Here is a 20966-nt window from a genome sequence, read left to right as displayed (position 1 = left end):
GATGGATCTAGAGGTTATAATGCTAAGTGAAATAAGTCAGAGAAAGACAAATGCCATATGATTTCACTCATATGTGGAATTTAAGAAACAAAACAAATGGACAAAGAAAAAAAAGACTCTCTTAAATATAGAGATCAAACTAGTCGTTGCCAGGGGAGAAGTGGGCGGGGGTGAAATAGGTGAAGGGGATTAACAGTATAGTTTTCATGATGAGCACTGAATAATGTATGGAACTGTTAAATCACTATATTGTTCACTTGAAACTATTATAACACTATATATTAATTATCTGGAATTTTTTATTTAAATGCAATTAGCTAGCATAGAGTACATCATTAGTTTCAGATGTAATGTTCAATAATTCAACAGTTGCATATAACACCCTATAGTGGAATTTTAAAAAAATAAGTAAATAAATATATGCTATATATTTTTAAAAGATGGACTGATTGGAAGTAGACAAGGTAGGAAGCTGCTAACTGTTCTTGTGGTCATCCTCTCCTTTCTAGTCTTACTCTTAATATCTTTATTCAGATCATAGATTAATGAAGAGGTCTCAGGAAGTTAAAATCTGGCAGAGAGGAGACAGTAATAAGCACCCCTAGAAAGGGAAGTAGCCATTTCTAAACCTGCTTACAAGATAAAGTACAAGCTCCTTTGTCCATGAAAGGCATTCATGACTGAATCTTAGAAGCTTATCTCCTAATTCAGTAGCAGCAATTTGAGATAACAGATTAGACACTTGGTGGAAATGACCATGAGCATATTAGAACCTCAAGTTACTCACAGCTCAGCTGGAAAGACAGTCTACAAAATTAACTATAATGTTATGCAAAAAAGAAATAAATGCTTCCCTTTTTTAGGGGGGGGGAATCCCTCCCCTCCCTCATGCCATTTTGTGCTCTGGCATACTGTCCAACCCAGCCAATGTCCCACGTTCCAGAGCCTTTCAGGCATTTCTTCAGCCCAACTCCTCTATTAAATTGTACCCACCCTTTCTGCACCATTTCCTCAAGCCAAATCAGAGAATTTGAATAGAGCTAAGATTTTGATGACTAATCATGAGTTAATAAGTTTGCCTACCACTCTTAGATAAAATATTTGCGTTTTGTAACTTTTTTTTAAATTAAGCTCTAACCCAACATGGGGCTTGAACTCATGATCCTGAGATCAAGAGTCGCATACTCTACTGACTGAGCCAGGCAGGCGCCCCCAAAATATTTGCATTTTGGCAAAACCTGATTGAGGTGGAATTCCAGATATAGGTGTTGTATATGTGGCTTCCTATTCTTCCTATATTTGGGCTGACCCTGTGATACAGGATGTTGTATGCCACAACCACCTGGCTCTGGGAATCATGTTGAAGTCAGATAACTCTTCATTGACTTGCTATAACCAGTAGAGGGATTGATTGGATCACAGAAGGGACCAAACCTAGACTGTTAACTTGATGTTTGATTTACGTACGCAGACACTTTCATTTCTGGGCTTCCCTGTGGTGCTCCCTGCCCATTGAGCCACACAAGCAGCAATGTTCTGGACTTATCCCTCTCTTCAGAGTTTCAGGAAAGATTTTTCTGACATTATCTTTATACGATAATGGAATGGAAGGCTTTGTCCTCTACAAAATGGATTTAAGGCAGGCACCAGGGCTTTCTGCGCTGCTCTGTCCCACTCCTATACTCCCATTGTAGACAGGCTCAACCTCCATCACAACTCTGGTCTCCAAGTACCCAGTATACAATGTCAAAACTGGAAGGTATTTTAATGATTACTGAATAAACTTTTTCATTTCACAGATGGGGAAACCGAAGCCAAGACGGAAGCAATGGCCTTCCCAGGGTCATGCAGCAAATTCTAGCAAAGCCAGAACAGCGGTTTTCCTATTTCCCCTTATACTATCTTCTTTGCTGCTTGCATTTCTGTGTGGTACTGAGAAAGTTCATGTTTCTTTTGCTTCTAACCCCCAGCCTTCATTCTAGTTTTCAGGACCCTAGGCTCCAATGCATTTATTAACTAGCCCCAGATCAGATGCCCTCTTCTATGCAAATACTCTTCTTCCTTACCCTCTACTTACCCTTATATATTCCACTCACTGAGCTCATGCCGAAGACTACAGTTTCTGTCACCTACCTGAGCTGGACAAAGTTTTATGGTAATGACCCTAGGAGCTTTAGAGCCTGTCCAAGCAAGGACCAACACCATGAATAAGACAGGCCTTGGGGCTCTGAGTTGCCAGCTTATGCTCTTGACGCCTTTTTCACTTATCTCCCACTTTTCACATATATGTGCTTTCTACTTCAGCCAAACTTCACATCTTTCTATTTCAATGCTTTTACATGAAATGTGCTCATTTGAATATAAAGTCCAATTCAAGTCTTACTTCTCCTTGTAGTATTCTCTGACGATCACATCATGAGTAATTGTTTCCTTCTCTTGACTCTTCTAGCATTTTAAAAATTATTTCTAGTTGGGACACTTGCGTGGTTCAGTCAGTTGAGCAGCCAACTCTTGATTTTGGTTCAGTTCATGATCTCAGGGTCCTGGTATCAAGCCCTGCCTTGGGCTCTGTGCTCAGCAGGGAGTCTGCTTCAGGATTCTCTCTCCCTCTGCCCCTCCACTCCTCAAATGAATAAATAAAATTTAAAAAAATTTTTAAATAGCATTATTTCTAGGATGCTTACAGTGATGTGTCTTTGAAAGCAGGAGCCATGGCTTGTTCATATTTGAATATATCATTGGCTCCAGTTCCAGTGACTGGCACAAAGCAGGAAGTCTTTACCAAAGAAATGGTTCCCAATCTTGGGCTCCTGTGGCCACTGTCTGCAGTTATTCTGTGTGGTCATGTCTGTACTGAAACCGCTGCTGCTGAGGGGCCTGACAGGCCTAGCCTGGAGGCTCCTGGTACTGTGTGCCTAGATCCATTCCTAGCCACCATGGGAGCAGCTCAGGACCATGGATGTTGTCATTGGGCTCACTTCTTGATTCCTGTGTTTCCTCCTGCCATCGGGCTGGGTCCTGTCACATCTGGAAAGCTACAAGAAGTGGGAGTGAAGGGTGTTGTCCTGTCCCTCACCCTGTAATCTGATCACTTCTGGCCTGTCCTGATCATGTCTGCTGCATTCTTGGCTGGCCTTCCCTGGATCATGGCCTTCAATTATAGTGACCTTTTCTGCAATCATGACCTCTTGATTTCTCCATGGTGACATCCTGGGACTACATATATTGGTTTATAAGGCCCTGCTTGGTAGGATCCTCCTTGTGACAATAAAGTCAATTCAAACCTTGAAAAAAATAAACAAATGGACCCTATTCAGCATCTTTCCCTTCTTATTTATTATCAGTAATGAAAATTGTATGAGTTTCCATAAAAATAGCATTTCAGTCAAACTGACAGACTCACTAAGATAGTGGTAAAGCTATAATGTATTTTATTGAAAAACAAGATATATTTGCCATTTAATGGTTCCTCTTCTTGAATCCACTTATTTGGGAAAATATCAAAATTCAAGAGCCAAATACTACCCTTCATAAATGCACACATATACACACGTTTACAGAAATTTAGCTGTTATCAGGCTAAAGAATGATTGCAATATTCTGCCTTGTGTCTAGCTTTCCTCTTCATTTTATCATGCCTATCCCAGAGAACTTAAACTGGGAGGAGTGATAGGCAGGAGAAAAACAGCTAAGAAACAGAAGCAAGAAAACACAACAGGGCTTTGGGGGGAATGGGGAAAATATGACTTCAGAACCACCCGACCATGATGCTGAGTTGTTTACCAGTTTTGGAAAGGAGACCCTTGGGATCATCTTGAGGAAAGGAAGAGATGAAATCAAATGAAATCTAAGAAGTAAGGTCATACCTTTGACTTAAGAAATAAATGAATAATTTGGAAAAGAGAAAAGAAGACCTAAAGAGCAGCCACAAGTGGGGTGTTCCCTAAAGTACTGAGCAATAGTGACAATTTCAGGGGACCCAATTCTACCCTTTCCCAGCTAAAGGAAGATGTAGTCTGATGGAAAGGCATCAGGAGATAATGAAGGGATGGATCCTCTCAGAGGGTTTCTGCTTCCATAAGAAATAACCAATAAGAGCAGAAAACCATAAACTTAGAAAGTTCAGTAACAGAGGAAGAGAAAGGAAAATGCTCTAATTCTCAGCTCACCATCTCTGACTTTTCAGGTATGGATAATAAATGCCCTGCTCTTAGAGGTCAGGGCCTGTGTGTATGTTGGTGGACTTGGTGTGAGAAAGGAGCCTCCTCCTGTGTTTTTCCCCATTGCCTCCATTGCTGCTCTTCACACTGTTAGTGCTGCCACCTCCCACTGACCCAAGTGTTGTTGTTGGCCCTGTCAGCCAGGCTAAATATGCCTGTGGTGAACCTCCTGACATAGCTTCTGGAAAGCATCAAACATACTCTCTGCCAGAGAGCTTGGAGTAAATACTATCCAGGTCACTGGGAAGCTACAAATCCCTTCTGGGATTCCACAGCATGTCACCCCTGTTGGCTGCCAGCCAATGTTGGGATGTTGGGGCTCAGGTTGATCAAGTGACTATTCTGAAACAGGGGGCACATGAGGTCATAGCTCTCATAGTCAGTGACAGAGTAGACACAGACAAACCCATCAGCCCAGGAGAGGGAACAATTGATTTGCTCAGGGAAAATGACAACATTACTGTTCTCCTGCATATATAAAATAACATGAAGGAAAGAAGTAAAATGAAATATGGTTGGGCTCCAGAGAGATGCCCCTGGAGCAGCATGATTCTGGCCTGAAGTTCTTATAGGCAATGTTGTCCAGATGTCTGAGTTGGAATTGTAGAGCTGAAGGTAGGGGTATCCTGGGTAGGAATGTAGGGAGAAGAAAATCTAAGACAAAGCCAAGTTATCCTTACTGCGTTAAGGAAGAAAAATACCTGACAGGTCCATATTGCATGTTCTTGCCTACTCTCCACCTCTAAATTCCTTGGCTGAGGGGGTATAGATATAGTTGCTGGTCTGAACAAACAGTAAACAACTTCCTCTCTAGAAAGTTATGGCTACATTTACAAATGGAATATTTTCCACCACTAATTCTCTGATCAGGTTTATATCATTTTGGAAGTTTTTGAGACAAATCCGAAGTGGAAATCTCTAATCAAAAACTGCAGACTTGGGGCACCTGGGTGGCTCAGTCGGTTGGGCAACTGACTCTTGGTTTTGGCTAGGGTCATGATCTCAGGGTCATGGGTTTAGGCCCTGCATCAGACACTGCACTCAGTGAGGAATCTGCTTGAGATTCTCTCTCTCTCTCCCTCTCCCTTTGCCCCTCCCCCCACTCGCACACACACTCTCTCTCAAATAAATAAATCTTAAAAAAAAAACAAACCCTGCAGACTCATCTAACTCATTTTCTCTTGTTTTACTTCTTGAGAAAATGTCTGAATAAAGATTCATTCCTGAGTGTGCCAGTGAGCACCTGTGAATTCTGGGATGCCAACCTTTAAATTCTATCTTTGTCTCTGTCTGTCTGGTCTGTCTGTCTGTCTCTCTTTCACACACACACACACATGAACACGCATACTTCTGAGCTACAGTGGCTCAAATGTACAGGACTTGCTCTGGGACTAAAACTTTAGAGCTCCTTGCTCCACACCTCCCCTCCTACTCTTAGACATTTACTTCAGCACTTGCTCCTATCATTCTACCCTACTAACTTCCCACACCTGTACCCACACTCACTCCTTATCTTCACTCACTCCTCTTTTCTTTCTTATCTTTTCTCATCCCTTACTTTCCCCCATTTCAAAATCCCAAATCTCTAGCCCTATGTGGGAGCTGACTTGAATAGCAATTTTTCTCTTCATCAGAAAAAGATCAATCTGAGAAGATAGACAAACATATTCCAAACCCATTCACCTTTTCTTCTGTTTTCTCTCCTCCCCATTCTTTCTCCAGATTTCATTTAGAAGTGGCGTTATTTGCAGGGCACCTGGATGGCTCAGTTGGTTAAGCGTCTCCCTTTGGCTCAGGTTGTGATCCCAGGGTTCTGGGATTGAGCCCCTCACTTCTCAGTGGGGACTCTGCTTCTCCCTCTCCCTGCTCATGCTCATTCTCTTGATCTCTCTCTCAAATAAGTAAATAAAATCTTAAAAAAAAAGAAGTGGCATTATTTGCTAAAATCAGGGTTGCGGCATCAAACACTAAGGAACAATCTAGAATTTTTGGCGAAAAGTATGACCTACCCACTCAAGTTAAATGAAGAAATAGCTGGAGAAACAGGAATCAAGGATAGTTGAACACAGACATGCATCTCGACTTTTTTGGTTAATGAGCAATGGGTAAAGCCTTTAATGAGTGAATTAGGAGGTAAGTCTGGAGAGAAGTGGAAGTGAATTGGGATTCAATAGGAATTGTAATTTCATTGTGTGTCTGTGAACAATATACTGAAACTCTTGGAGCTTATTTTGTCTTTTGTAAAGTGAAGTGCACCATTTTTATACTTTGTGGGGCAGGCATAAAGGATAAGCAATGTCAAGGAGGTTTTATTTTTTTTTAAAGATTTTATTTATTTATTTGAGAGAGAGAGAATGAGAGATAGAGAGCACGAGAGGGAAGAGGGTCAGAGGGAGAAGCAGACTCCCTGCTGAGCAGGGAGCCCGACATGGGACTCGATCCCGGGACTCCAGGATCATGACCTGAGCCGAAGGCAGTCGCTTAACCAACTGAGCCACCCAGGCGCCCCTCAAGGAGGTTTTAAACAGGAAATACCTCCTGCTCCCCATCTAAAATCTCTGGCCTTCTTGCTCAGTTCTCAGCCTTAATATTGAGGTATCTGGGCCTCCATAGGTGGCTTTCAACTCACTATCATATTTATTGTAGTTTCAGAACCAATTGTTCTTCCAAGGGCATGTCCATTAAATCCCTTGGGAATCAAGCCATAGGAAGAGTTATATAGGGCAGTCACCCTGTCAGGTTGTGACTGGAAAGCCTCCCTCCTTCCTCATACTGGGCCCTTGGGGCCTTGACAGGCAGATGAGTTTTGCTGGAGCCAGTGTGACATACATACAGGTAAGAAAATGAGGAGACTGGTAAAAACAAGCTCTTACATTGAAAGACATAAATGGGGTATCCTGAACCTGGAGATAGATCTGTTTTCCCACCCATGGAAAGCCAATGGAAATATAAGGTACCTAATCAACAGAACAGAGGTCAAGATTCACTGTTGTTGTCATAGAAAACATAGATAAAGGAATCAGGAGACATTTGCAGTTCTACAACTTGCTGTGTAACTTTGGACAAATCATGTCCATATTCTAGAATTCAGTTTCTTAGATAAGAATTGGGGGAACTGGACACACAATCTCTAAGAGTTTTCAGATATGAAATAGCTGTCTAAGTGGAAAAATGGTCCACATTCCATTCACTAATAGCCAGGAAATGGGTTAGGTTTTAGATGTCAAGTAAATAAATCGGGGTGGGGGTAGATAAGGTGCCTGAGAGAGATGCATGTCTCAGGAAAGGAGAGATGCAAGGATTTAGCTTCACCTGCTTTCTAATTTTTCTGAAGCTCACTTCTCCTTTCCTACCCAGTGCCACCAGCACCCTGCTTTTGGTCTAGTCTTAGGGATGGACACCTGGCTATCCCTTGGAGTTGTAAGGTCTAGGCTGATACTTCTCAAAATAGTATCCAGATAATTGGGATCCCCATGGATCTGTCACAGAAAATTCAGTGGATCTTGGTGCAGTAATCAACCCAGAGTCAAGGTCCAAGGGAGGAAAGCTTCATAAGGGAGAGGGTTGGCTGAGCTTGGCTCAGTGAGTCTACCCCTCACTGCCCTTGGGGATTCAAGTACAGTACCTCTCTTGTCTCTTGGCAATGCTTCTTCTACCAGCTTCTGGCAGCTTGCTATGGTATCAACCTAGAAAACCTGAGAAAAATAACTCTTGGAGCCATTTAATCACTTCCTAGAAAAATGATTGACATAACTCATAAAGTGCCAAGAAAGCAATGCTATGTACAACTTAATTTAAGATTCTTTCCCCATAACCACATACACTATACTTTTATTACACACATATATAAACATTAGACACATATTCACACACGGCAGATAAAGACACATACAGAGGGGGAAATGAGCGCGCGCGCACGTGTGTGTGTGTGTGTGTGTGTGTGTGTGTGTGTGTTCTGTCTTTCCTAGATAGCCGTTTCTGACTAAAAAAAATATACTTTTGCCTTACCTCATTCTTACTCCCTCAGGGGATTTTCTCCTCTGACTTCACATCATTGGATGGATTTTCTAGGGAGGGAGACCCATGGAGATCTGGGGAGATTGCCCTTCCTTTAGAAGGTATGGACTGGAATGCCTCACCTCTTTTGATGTTTTGGCCTCATGTGAAGTACAGGCACAAAGGTTAGAGAGAAAGAAGAGGAATAAAGTAGAGGAATTTCAGGATGGGGAGGGGAAGAGGGTAGAAGAGGAACTAAAGGAAGTTTATAAGAACTTCTCCATGAGGCATCTGTTCCCTGTTTTTTGAGGAGGGTAGTGGTGAGAAAAGCCTCAGGAGCTACACTGGTCAGTATTGGCCTCATATTCTCCAATAAAAGGATCAGTGAGAAAGCTGAGCCCCAGAGCTGTACAACAAGGTAAAGACAGCACTTTATGCTACCCTACCCTGCTCTTGACTTCCCTTTTAGGAGCCCTTGGAGAAAGGTCAATTTCTTGGGTTGAAGGATTGCCTTGTTTGTTGCTGAATAGACCTTTGTTCCATCCTAAGACAGGTAAATCTTGGAGAATGGTGATTTTCCTAAAAAGTTCTTAACCAAGCTCCAGGATAGAACAGAATCAGTAGGGAAAGTTATACATCTCCCCTCCATGGAGAACAGAAGCTTGGAGTTGGAGAGCATTACTGAGTTAGAGCTTTGTTTGCCCCAGGCAGTTGAACTACCTGTAGAGTTTGGAGGGGAGGCAATGCTATTCCATCTCTCTGAGCTATTGCCCCCTGGACCAGGCTCAATTACTTACATTCCCTCTTTCAGCCCTAACCCCCGACCTGTGAGTTTCCTGTGCAAATAAACTACCCACAGGCTCTGGGAACTCACCACCCACTTCAACCTGATTGGTGCCATCCTTCTCAGTAAAATTCCCTTGACTTCCCCCTGCAGAGTCTCCCCATCAGCCAGGCCTTTTAATTGTTCATTGTGTGGTGAGGAGAGGTGACCCCTGAATTCCATTGCCTTTTGTCTCTCTACCCAAAATACACATATTCGCAGGGCAATCCTTACCTGGCTTCCCCCTGGCACAACAATCTTCATGCTTCTTTTGGGTGGGGTAACCAGGTTGGGATACTCTGCAATAGGCACTAGGTGAAAGTTGGTAGAAAACTTAAGAAATGGCTGAGGTGGATATGGGCCACATGACTGCAGAACAAAGGGGTCAAACGCCAAAGATCTCTTAGAGATCTTCCGTACTGCCACCACCATTTCTTTCCTCAAATGTCACTTCTTCATTTTCACCTTCTACATCCAATCCCTCTCCACTGCTTGCAGCAGCAGGTGATCAAGGAGGTATTGATTGGTCTTCTGCAAGAGTAGCCCTCTTCTCTGACTGATGGCAAAGTTGCAAGGAAAAAAAATTTTATCCAGTGAAAGCTGACTCTTCTAAGTCGGAGCCAATCCAAAGTTAAGTTGGGCCGTTCCCAAGACCAGGGAAAGGAGGGAATTCTGGGCATAGGTAACAAAAAACAAACTATCAGTACTCTACCTTCCTCACCCCAAGTTTAAATATAGAATGTCTCAGTTAAAAGGCAATTAGGGATCCAAATCTAAATCCTTTATTTTTATAGTTAAGGAAACTTAAGACATAGACATACCCTCACTTGCTGGGCAGAATATTCAGGTTGGGGTACCTGGAAATAAGCATGAGGTACTTGGGAATAGGCATGTGGAAAGTCAGGGTCAGAGCTGGGGCTAAAAATTCAGGTTTCCAGTTTTCCTATCCAGTATGGTCCTCATTGCCACTGCTGAACTCCACTTTCTTTAAGTTAAAAATTTGCAGAGTTGGGAAGGGATTAGGCTGTGTGTGTGCCAATTGGACAAGAAAGAGACAAGAGAGCAACCAGGTACCTTTCTAGAGTGACCTTTTGGGTAAGTGGACAGGTCTTTTGAGGTTTAGTGTTCAGGTTTACTGTTGCCCCAATTTTTAAATAAAAATGTCATCATATGGAGCATACATTCTCTAGTTGTTCATAGTTTCTACAACTCCCTACTGTCTTCTTTCTGGTATCTTAATTCATTTATATTACTTCTTTGGACCCCAGAAAGTAGTTGGCCAACTAGAGTTATTTAAGGGCAGGGACTAAGTCAGATTCAGTATCTCTTTATCTCCAATAGGAAATGGTAGGGACAAGGCATTAGGAATTCCCATCCATATCCCTCAAGGTGTATCTTTTTGTGACTACCTGTCACAACTTTTAAAGACTACCTTTAACCTTCATTAAAAATTTATTTCATCTGGAGATAAATTGTGTGTGTGCCAGAAAAGAGAATGGAGGAGACAGAGAGTGATCTGTTTATTAAGAACGCTCCATTCTCATGAACCTAGAAGACATTATACTAAATAAAAGAAGCAGGGGCACCTGGATGGCTCAGTTGGTTAAGCGACTGCCTTCGGCTCAGGTCATGATCTCAGGGTCCTGGGATCGAGCCCCGCATCGGTCTCCCTGCTCGGCGGGAAGCCTGCTTCTCCCTTTCCCACTCACCCTGCTTGTGTTCCCTCTCTCGCTGTCTCTCTCTCTGTCAAATAAATAAATAAAATCTTAAAAAATAAATAAATAAATAAAAATAAAAACTGTAGACTTTATAAAAAAAAAAAGAAACCAGACACAGAAGGACAAACATTACATGATACCACTTATATGAGGAATCTAAAATAGTCAATAGAAGCAGAGAGTAGAATGGTAGTTACCAGGGGTTGAAGGGAGGGGGAAATGGGCACAAAGTCTTAGTTATGCAAGATGAATAAATCCTAGATTTACTGTGCAGCATAGTGCACAATACAATAGTTAACAATACTGTATTTTATTTGCTAAGAGGGTAGATCTTATATTAGCTTATCATAAAAAATAATAAATAAGGGGATGGGAGGAAAGTTTCAGAGGTGATGGATATGTTTATGGCATAGACTGTGGTGATGGCTTCATGGGTGTATACTTATCTCCAAGCTTATTATGTTGTATACATTAAATATACACGGCTTTTTGTGTGTCAATCATACCTCAGAAAATAGTTTTTAAGAAGTGGTAAATAAGGTGGTGGGGGGAGGCAACTGACCTCTTTCCTGCTGAAATTCCTGCCTGGGTTTCTTGTTGAGGTGATGGTGCAGTCAAAGGGCATACCTACAATCTGAGCCTCACTACTTAGCACAATAGCAATTTGATATTCTAACTATGTGGTGCTTTAGTACAGCATTTTACCCTTTTTCACATGTGTAAATACTCTCACTTCTCTGAACTCCTATATAACCCTCTAAGTTAGATGGAGCAAGGAAGAAGAAACATGTTCAGAGAGGTTATTTGTCCAAGGTCATGAATATGTGAATAGCCAATAGGCCCCCAGCTCTACTCCTGACTTCAAGTCTTATCCTTTCTTCTATACTAAGTTGATGTTTTTCTGGAAGTGTTTCATTTGTGAGTATGTCTTGTCTTCACAATGAGTCTATGAATTTTTGGAAGGCAGGGGTCATGTATTATTTATCTCTGTATTCCTTGAAGTATCAATCACAGAGGCACTCAATAATTATTTGTGGTTAATTAATTAGCCAGTATATTCACTTTGTCCTGCTTCCAATTACTGGATATCATTTATCTGTAACTTCTAAGTGTCCATGTTTAACCTTTCATTTTAATAAGCCTTTGCTAGTGGTGAAAATACATTTGTAGGGCACTGTACTAGGCCCTGCTCTGGAAATTAAAGCTGTAAGTAAGATAGGGCCTCTGTACTCAATTAACTTAAAGTTTTGTCAAAGGTGCCTAAAGGCAAGAGAAATAGAAGGATATAAATAAGGGAAAGGCCCTGGGACCCTGTCTACTCTCTTTCATTCCAAACATCAGGTTGGGCCCATTTGTGCAAGTTACTATGATAACAAGACAAGTTTTTAGTTTCTATTAAAATTGTTCTCTTTCTAGAAATGAACTTTTTTTAGATCTAAGCTTTGTCTTTCCCGGGGAATGGAAGTGAGGGATTAAGAGAAGACATGGCATCAAGTTGGTGGTATAGCTTCCTCAGGACAACCCAGCCAAACTTACTATAGAGATAGGCTCATTCTTCTGAGAGAAAAATTTGACCCTGTTGTGGTTATTTTATCTAAAATAGCTACCTAGGGGTGCCTGGGTGGCTCAGTTGGTTAAGTGATGCACTCTTGATTTTGGCTCAGGTCATTATCTCAGGGTCGTGAGACTGAGCCCTGCATCAGGCTCCACACTCAGCGGGGAATCTGCTTGAGATTCTCTCTCTCCCTCTCCCTCTGCACTCCCCCCCGCCCCGCACATGCTTGCTCACTCTCTCTTTCTCTAAAAATAAGTAAAGAAATCTTAAAAAATAAAAGGAAATAGCTACCTAGATGGGGTACTTCATAAGCAGTGGATACATTCTCTAAGAGGCCTCAGTGTCCTTTACAAAGTAATTTACCACCACTTTCACTCCTCTCTCCCGACTCTGATGAATGGATTAACCAAGTCTTAACTGAGCATTGAGCCAGGCAATATTATGGCAAATAGAGATTTAAAAATTTAGACTTGTAAGCCCTTGCTGATCTAGAGGAAGGAAAGACCAAAGTGAATAAAAAACAGGCTTCACACAAAGCAGTTGTATTCCAAGGACAAAATGAGGGGGTACTGGGCGCCTGGGTCGCTCAGTTGGTTGAGCCCCTGCCTTTGGCTCAGGTCATGATCCTGGAGTCCCGGGATCGAGTCCCGCATCGGGCTCCCTGCTCAGCGGGGAGTCTGCTTCTCCCTCTGACCCTCCCCCTACTCATGTGCTTTCTCTCTCTCATTCTTTCTCTCAAATAAATAAATAAAATCTTTAAAAAAAATGAGGGGGTACTGATAGTTAATATTATAGTTCGGAGAAGGGAAAGATTGCTGTGGTCACAAAAGTTTTCAAGAAAGTCTTAAAAGATGGGTAAAATTTAGAGTGGTTAATAAGGGAAGTGGGCAAGGGCAACCCAGACAAAAATAAAGATACGCAGAATGAGTATGATGGGATACTATATCAACTGGTTTTAGGTGAAGTAGAGGGAGGTAGTGAGAAATGAGGCTGGGCCAGACATAGGCACACAGGAATGGCTTGATCTCCCTAAAGAGCTTGGACTTTAGTCAGGAAGCAATGGCAGCTGTTTGGTATTTACAGCCTCGAGTATATTGTCACGTGTTCCAGCTTCTCTACCAGATTCTAAGCTACATCAAGATGAGAATGGGATCCTGTATCTTTTTTTAAAAATATTTATTTATTTATTTATTTGACAGAGAGAGACACAGCGAGAGAGGGAACACAAGCAGAGGGAGTGGAAGAGGGAGAAGCAGGCCTCCCGCCGAGCAGGGACCCTGGGATCATGACCTGAGCAGAAGGAGACGCTTAACGACTGAGCCACCCAGGCACCCAGATATCCTGTGTCTTAATACCTCCAGAGTGCTTAGCAGTGTAAATGAAAGGACCAGAGATATGAAGGAGGAGTTGGCAGTTTATTAACTGAATTCCTGATTTTGCTTGTGGCCATATGTTAGGTATGTGAGACAGAAAGAGGTCCCACTATCCACTTGAAAATTCAGGATAAGTGAAAAACAACTGCAAATCTGAGTTGAATGTGAGGGAGAGAGACAGAGAGAGACAGAGAGGTCCTCTGCCTTTGTATGAAATCAAGTCCTCTTCAGGGAATGACGCGTCCTGGAGGAATTCAAGCTTTGCTCTCTAACGGTGATAAGAGAGGTCTTATGACTTCTCGGGCATTTGTAAACTGTTAATGCAAAGTTATTTGTAGGGCAAGTAGCCTTTCTCAAACCTCTAAAATTATATTTTGTACAGTCTCTAACTTACAAATGCTTGATTCACAGTTGACACTTTCATACAGGCATCTACTGTCATCTCTGCTCTTCCCCTTCCTTACTTACTTCCCTCTTCTCCAAGGCCCCTGAGGCAACGGGCAGTTTAGCCATTGAGAAGCAAATAAAGTGAATTTTCAGAAAAATCTGTGGGAGGAAGGGACAAAGCTGAACTTAGGGGACATAAAGAAGGTAGGAGCAGGTTCCCAAATAGGTCTTGACCTCTGCCCCAAAATATCTTTCATCAAATAGCCTGAATTATTCTCATAAATTTGTTATACTGCCTGAAAACAAACTATATGAAATCATGTTTAGATTAATAAGCACCTTCTTTCTATGTATACAAATACCTCAAGGAGAGTTAGAGTGGCTACTAGACTTTTATTTATTAGTATAGCTGTGCCAAATAATGACCCATTGCCTACAGGCTAATAATTAGCTTATTTTGCCCCATGATGCATGAATATTGGGATATTTGGGACTGGGAGTTTGGGTTCTGGTGGAGAGGGTAAGTCACTCTGTGAGGCCTAGCAGACTTTAGTGGTATGATAGGCAGAAATTTAAGATGGCCTCCTAAGATTCTTGGGTTCCTTGTGTACACACACCTTTTATCAGTTATTTGATCAAACACTAATCTAGTGCTGCTGTGAATAGATTTTGCAAATGAAATTAAAGTCCTAAATCACTTGACCATAAAATAGAGAGATTTTGTGGGTAAGCCTGATCTAATCAATGAGATCTTTATTTAAAAAAAATTTTTTTTATATTTCATGTTATTTATTTGAGAGAGACAGAGAGAGAGAGAGTGCGTGCGAGAGTGGGTGGGGGGGCAGAGGGGGAGGGAAAAACAGACTTCCTGCTTCGTAGGACCCTGGGATCATGACCTGAGCCTAAATCAAGAGTTGGATGCTCAGCCAACTGAGCCACCCAGGCGCCCCTTTATAGTTCATTTTTCTTTTATTTTTTTGAATTTGAATATCTATATTCAAGGAATATTAGTATTTTTTATGTTCAGTTAGCCACTGTATAGTACATAATTAGTCCTTGATGCTGTGTTCAATGATTCATTAGTTAAAAGTAGAAAGTTTTCTCCAACTAGTGGCAGAACAGGAAGTCAGAGATTTGAAGTACCAGTAGGATTTGATGCATAAGAAGTTTTTGTTGTTAGTTTGAAAATGGAGGAGGATAAATGGAAAGGAATGTGAGCAGCTTCTTGGAGCTGAGATGAGCAGCTTCTTGGAGCTGAGAGTGGCCCCTGATTGACAGCTTGCAAGAAAATGGGGACCTCAGTTCCGCATATGCAAGGCATTGAATTTTGTTAACTTGATTGAGCTTGGAAGAAGACCCGGAGGCCCAGATGAGAACTGCGGCCCTGGGCAATACCTTTATTTTAACCTTGTGAGACCTGAGTAGAGGATTCAGCTAAGCTATACCAGACCTCTAACCCATGGGAACTGTGAGCTAATAAACAGCTGTTATTTTAAGCCACTAGGTTTGTGTTACTTTGTTATGTTAGCAATAGAAACTAGTACCTAGGTGATCTGCTCAGATGAGCCTGGGGGTTTGGCACTCAAGAGTCAGGAGAGAGGAGTTCTATAAAGCAAGGGGCTACAAAAACCAAACTTAACTATTTGAATATTTTGTTGATGGACTGGCTCTCTGCTCAAGAAAGGGAAGGTAACTCTCTTCCTATACTCCATCCCATGAACAGGACCTTCTTCTTCTAAGACCTAAGGCTCAGATCAGTCCTATTATTGCTATGGTTCAGTTCTACAAAAGTTAAATAGATTTTTGCAGTCTGGCCTGAGAACTTAATTACTATGCATGATGTTGTTTCTATGCGAAAATGCATTTTGAGTTCCCAAGAACTTAAAATCAAGCTTTTGGAACAAAACCCATTCATTCTAAAAATGGACTGTACTCATTTTAATAGAATATAAAGCCATAAGCCAAAGGGCTATGTATATACATATATATGTACATATACTTATATATTGTTCAAGGCACCTGAGAGCTGTTATTTGGGAGGGTGAAGGGGAGAGGAGGAGCCAGTCTTTTAGCAAGGCCATATATAGTGAAGCATATCATGGATCTAGATCCTAGTTGCCTGTGTTTCTTTTTCTTTTCAAGATTTTATTTGTTTATTTGACAGAAAGAGAGAGAGAGAGAGAGCGAGAGAGAGCACAGCGGGGGAGTGGCTGGTAGAGGGAGAGGGAGAAGCAGACTCCCCCCTGAGCAAGGAGTTGGACGTGGGACTCTATCCCAGGACAGACCCGAGCCAAAGGCAGATGCTTAACCTTAACCGACTGGGCCACCCAGGCGCCCCGTTGCCTATGTTTCAGTCCTACCTCTGTCACTTGCCAGTTGTGTGACTTTGGGCAAGTTGCTTAATCTCTCAGTGCCCCTTGTTCTCCATTTAAATAATGGGATAATAGTACCAATCTCATAGGGTTTCTGAACAAATAAAAGAGCAGTTATATATAAAGCTCTTAGACTAACACCCAGCATACAACATAAGTGTTGGTTATCACTGTTATAAAGCCTCAGAAACTTTTATTCTTTTTCTTTTCTTTTTTTTTAATTTTTCAGAAACTTTTTTATAGTCTCTTTTGCCTCTTAGTTTCCTTGGACATACCAGTTAATCTAAATCATTTCAGGGGGCCTGGCTGGCTCAGTTGGTAGAGCATGAGACTGTTGATCTTGGGGTTGTGAGTTTGAGTCCCATGTTGGGTATAGGGATTACTTAAAAAAATCTCGGGGGGTGCCTGGGTGGCTCAGTTGGTTAAGCATCTGCCTTTGGCTCAGGTCATGAGCCAAGTCATCCTGCATCGGGATCCCTGCTCAGCGTGGAGTCTGCTTCTCCCTCTCCCTCCACCACTCCCCCTGCTTCTGCTCTCTCTCTCAAATAAATAAAATCTATTTTTAAAATCTTGGGAAAAAATCTAAATCTGTTCTTCTCTTAAGCTTTAGTTATTTTAGCATCCGGGAATTTATAGTCTTGGAATATCAAGACCATCTTTAATCCATTCCACCCAGAGATTCTCTAGGCTAGGATGTTCTTTTTATCTAGATCAAATTCTATCTACCTTAATAGAAGCCTGACCTTTCTGTGTGGTTACCAAGAAAGAGAATTCTTGTTTGTTTGTTTAAGTGGAAGAGTATAAAAGTGAGGAGAGTAAACCTGGAGATGACTTTTAAGACCTCAGTCTTTAGGGTATGCCTAGAATATAAGTTTAAATTGTGAAAGTGATCTGATTGGGAAAGCCTGAGATGTGAGTGAGGGTATTATGACTAAATTTAGAATTTTGCTTTTCACTCTATGGTCGAAGCTTTCAAACCTAATTCAAAATGCACAGCCTATTTGTGCCAAAGTCCAACACTGTGATATATCAAAAACAAATAGCCATCCTTGACACAGAAGGATCTAGTTTTAAGAACAGTAAAAGGTAACTTAAAAAGCTTACTGAAGAAGCCACAAGAGGCATTGGGCAGCACATAGCTTTTTCTAAACGTTTTTATTATTATAGAGAAAACATATCAAATAGAAATTAAGAAAATTATAGATGTCCTAATTTCACATTTGAAATGGAGATATAAAAAAATTACATGAAGGTGCCCTCAAAATTTTAATTTTTAACGAGAGAAAAGTTATTGTCTATGAATACTTCTGATTTATAAAGAGAAGCCAATGACTTGGCTCATAAATATTCTGATGACATAAGTCCTATATAAATTTTATCTGAAGTAGTTTTTTTAAAAGATTTTATTTATTTATTTGAGAGAGAGAGAGAGCACATGAGGGGGGAGGGTCAGAGGGAGAAGCAGACTCCCTGCCAAGCAGGGAGCCCGATGCGGGACTCGATCCAGGGACTCCAAGATCATGACCTGAGCTGAAGGCAGTCGCTTAACCAACTGAGCCACCCAGGCACCCTGAAATAGTTTTAAGAAGCATGCAAAATTATAACCACACAAACTATCAATAACTGACTCAAGAAAAAGTAAAACTTTCGAATAGATCTTTAAAAATGAAGAGACAGAATTAGTAATCAACAAAAAGCCCATAAAGAGAAGCTTAGGCCCAAATGACTTAACTGGTTAATTCTACCAAATGTTTAAAGAAGAATTAACAGTTCTTCACAAACTCTTCACAAAAATAGAAGAGGAGGGAACAATTTCCAACTTAATCTCTGAGACCAGAATTACCCTGATATCAAAACCAGAGTCGGGCGCCTGGGTGGCTCAGATGGTTAAGCGTCTGCCTTCGGCTCAGGTCATGATCCCAGGGTCCTGGGATCGAGTCCCGCATCGGGCTCCCTGCTCAGTGGGGAGCTTCCCCCTCTGCTTCTCTCTCTCTGTCTCTCTCTCTCTGTCTCTCATGAATAAATAAATAAAATCTTTAAAAAAAAAACCGGAGAAAGATATCATTAGAAATGAAAACTACTAATATCTCCTATGATTATAAACACAAAAATCTTCAACAAAATACTATCAAACTGAAACTGGGAACATAAAGGGGATTATATGTCATGAAGAAGTGGAATTTATTGCAGAAATACTAGATTGGCTCAACATATAAAAATCAATCACCCTATTAATAGAATAAAGTGCAAAAACCACATGATCATCTCAGTAGATGTAGGAAAAAACTTTAACAAAATCCAAACCCTTTCATGAAAAACAAAACAAAACAAAGTAGGAATAGAGGGGAACTTATACAAACTGAAAAAGGGCATCTTTGGTAGGCTAAATAATGGCTCCTGTCCTAATCCCTAGAAACTGTGAACATGTTACCTCACATAGTAAAATAGACTTCAATGTGATTAAGATCTTGAGATGTGGAGATTATGCTGGATTATTCGGGTGGGCCCAATGTAATCATAAGGTTCCTTATAAGAGGGAGGCAGGGGATCAGAGTCAAAGAGAGAATATGAGAGATTAGGGATGATGCTACACTGTTGAATTTGGAGATGGAGGAAGGGGCACATGAGCCAAGGGATGCATGCAGCCTCTAGACGCAAGAAAATGCAAGGAAACAGATTCTTCCCTAGAACCTCCAGAAGAAACACAGACCTGCTGACACCTTGATTTTAACTAAGTACAACTGATTTCAGATTTCCTATCTCCAGAAATGTTAAGAGAGTAACTTTGTATTACACTCAATCACTAATTTTGCAGTAATTTGTTACAGTGGCAATAGGAAGCCAATACCACACCAATAAAAATCCTTTCTTCTTAGATCAGGAATAAACCAAGGATGTTTTCTTGCACCACTTCTTTTTTTAAAAGATATTATTCATTTGAGAGAGAGACAGGGCACAAGCGGGAGAGAGGCAGAGGGAGAGGGAGAAGCAGACTCCCCGCTGAGCTGGGAACCTGATGTGGGGCTCCATCCCATGACCTGGAGATCATGACCTAAGCCGAAGGCAGACACTTAACCATCTGAGCCACCCAGGCGGCCCCCCCCATTTCTAAGATTTATTTATTTATTTGAGAGAGAGAGCGCCCAAGTGTGAGGGGCAGAGAGAGAAGGAGAGAGAATCCCAAGTGGAATCCATGCTTAGCATGGAGCCTGATGTGGGGCTTGATCTCACGACCCTGAGACCACAACCTGAGCTGAAACCACGACCTGAGCTGAAACCAAGAGTTGGACACTTAACTGACTGTGCCAACCCAAGCACCCCTTCTCTTACCACTTCTATTCAGCCTTGTAGTAGAGGTTCTATCAGGGCAATTAGGAAAGACAAAGAGATAAAATAAATTCAGATTGAGAAAGAAGTAAAACCACTGGATTCTACCCCTGAAACTAATAATATAATATATGTTAAATAAATTGAATTTAAATAAAAAAAGAAAGAAGTAAAACTATATCTACTTTCAAATGACATAATTTTGTATACAGAGATCCTAAGGGATCCATAAAAATACTAGAAGTAGAACTAATAAACCATTTTGATAAGATTGTACAATACAAAACCAATGTACAACAATCATTTGTATTTTCAACATTTGCAATGAACAATCTGAAAATGAAATTAAGAAAACAGTTTTATTTAAAGTGGCATTAAAAACACTTAGGAATACATTTAACAAAAAGTATAAAACTTGTACATAGAAAAATTACAAAATGTCACTGACAAAAATTTAAGAAGACCTGAATATGTGGGAAAACATCCATTCCATGTTCATGGATTGGAAGACTTAATATTGTTAAGATGTTGATACTCTCCCAAATTTTGTACACATTTAACACAGTCCCTATCAAAATTCCAGCTTGATTATTTCAAAAAATTGCCAAGGTGATCCTAAAATTAATATGAAACCACAAAGGACCAGGATAGCTAAAACAATCCAGAAAGAAAGAATAAAGTTGTAGCACTCACTTCAAAATGGAGTAATTCTAAAACTCACTTCAAAGCTACAGTAATCAAGATCTGTGGTAGAGACATAGGTTAGAAATATAAATAAATGAAATAGAATTGAGAGTTCAGAAATAATCTTTCACATTTTATGGTCAGTTTCCTACGAAGAAAGACTAGTCTTTTATTTTTTATTTTTATTTTTTTAAAGATTTTATTTATTTATTTGAGAGAGAGAGAAAGAGAGCACGAGAGGGAAGAGGGTCAGAGGGAGAAGCAGACTCCCTGCCGAGCAGGGAGCCCAATGCGGGACTCGATCCCGGGACTCCAGGATCATGACTTGAGCCAAAGGCAGTCGCTTAACCAACTGAGCCACCCAGGCGCCCAAGACTAGTCTTTTAAACATATGGTGCTGGAACAACTGAATATTTACATGCAAAAGAAAGAAGTTAGATCCCTATTTTCCACAATATACAAAAAATAATTCAAATTAGGTTAAAGATCTAAGTGTAAATGCTAAAACTAT

At 41.0% G+C, this 20966-nt stretch overlaps 1 non-coding gene and 1 pseudogene across 1 annotated transcript; both read left to right on the top strand.

Annotated features, from left to right (window-relative positions):
* The first annotated feature begins 2844 nt into the window (after positions 1 to 2844).
* On the top strand, positions 2845 to 3054 carry LOC114203230 (cytochrome c oxidase subunit 8A, mitochondrial pseudogene; annotated as a pseudogene).
* A 13690-nt stretch (positions 3055 to 16744) lies between these two features.
* On the top strand, positions 16745 to 16817 carry TRNAN-GUU (transfer RNA asparagine (anticodon GUU)). The gene has a single exon. It is a non-coding gene; the product is annotated as a tRNA-Asn (tRNA).
* The last annotated feature ends 4149 nt before the right edge of the window (positions 16818 to 20966 follow it).

The sequence above is a fragment of the Eumetopias jubatus genome, unplaced genomic scaffold (assembly GCF_037043125.1).
Source record: "Eumetopias jubatus isolate StellerSeaLion01/CBP00866 unplaced genomic scaffold, mEumJub1_p1.0 scaffold_11, whole genome shotgun sequence".
Classification (NCBI taxonomy): domain Eukaryota; kingdom Metazoa; phylum Chordata; class Mammalia; order Carnivora; family Otariidae; genus Eumetopias; species Eumetopias jubatus.
The sequence above is the reverse complement of the archived record's forward strand: the minus strand, read 5'-3'. Positions and strand labels throughout refer to the sequence as shown.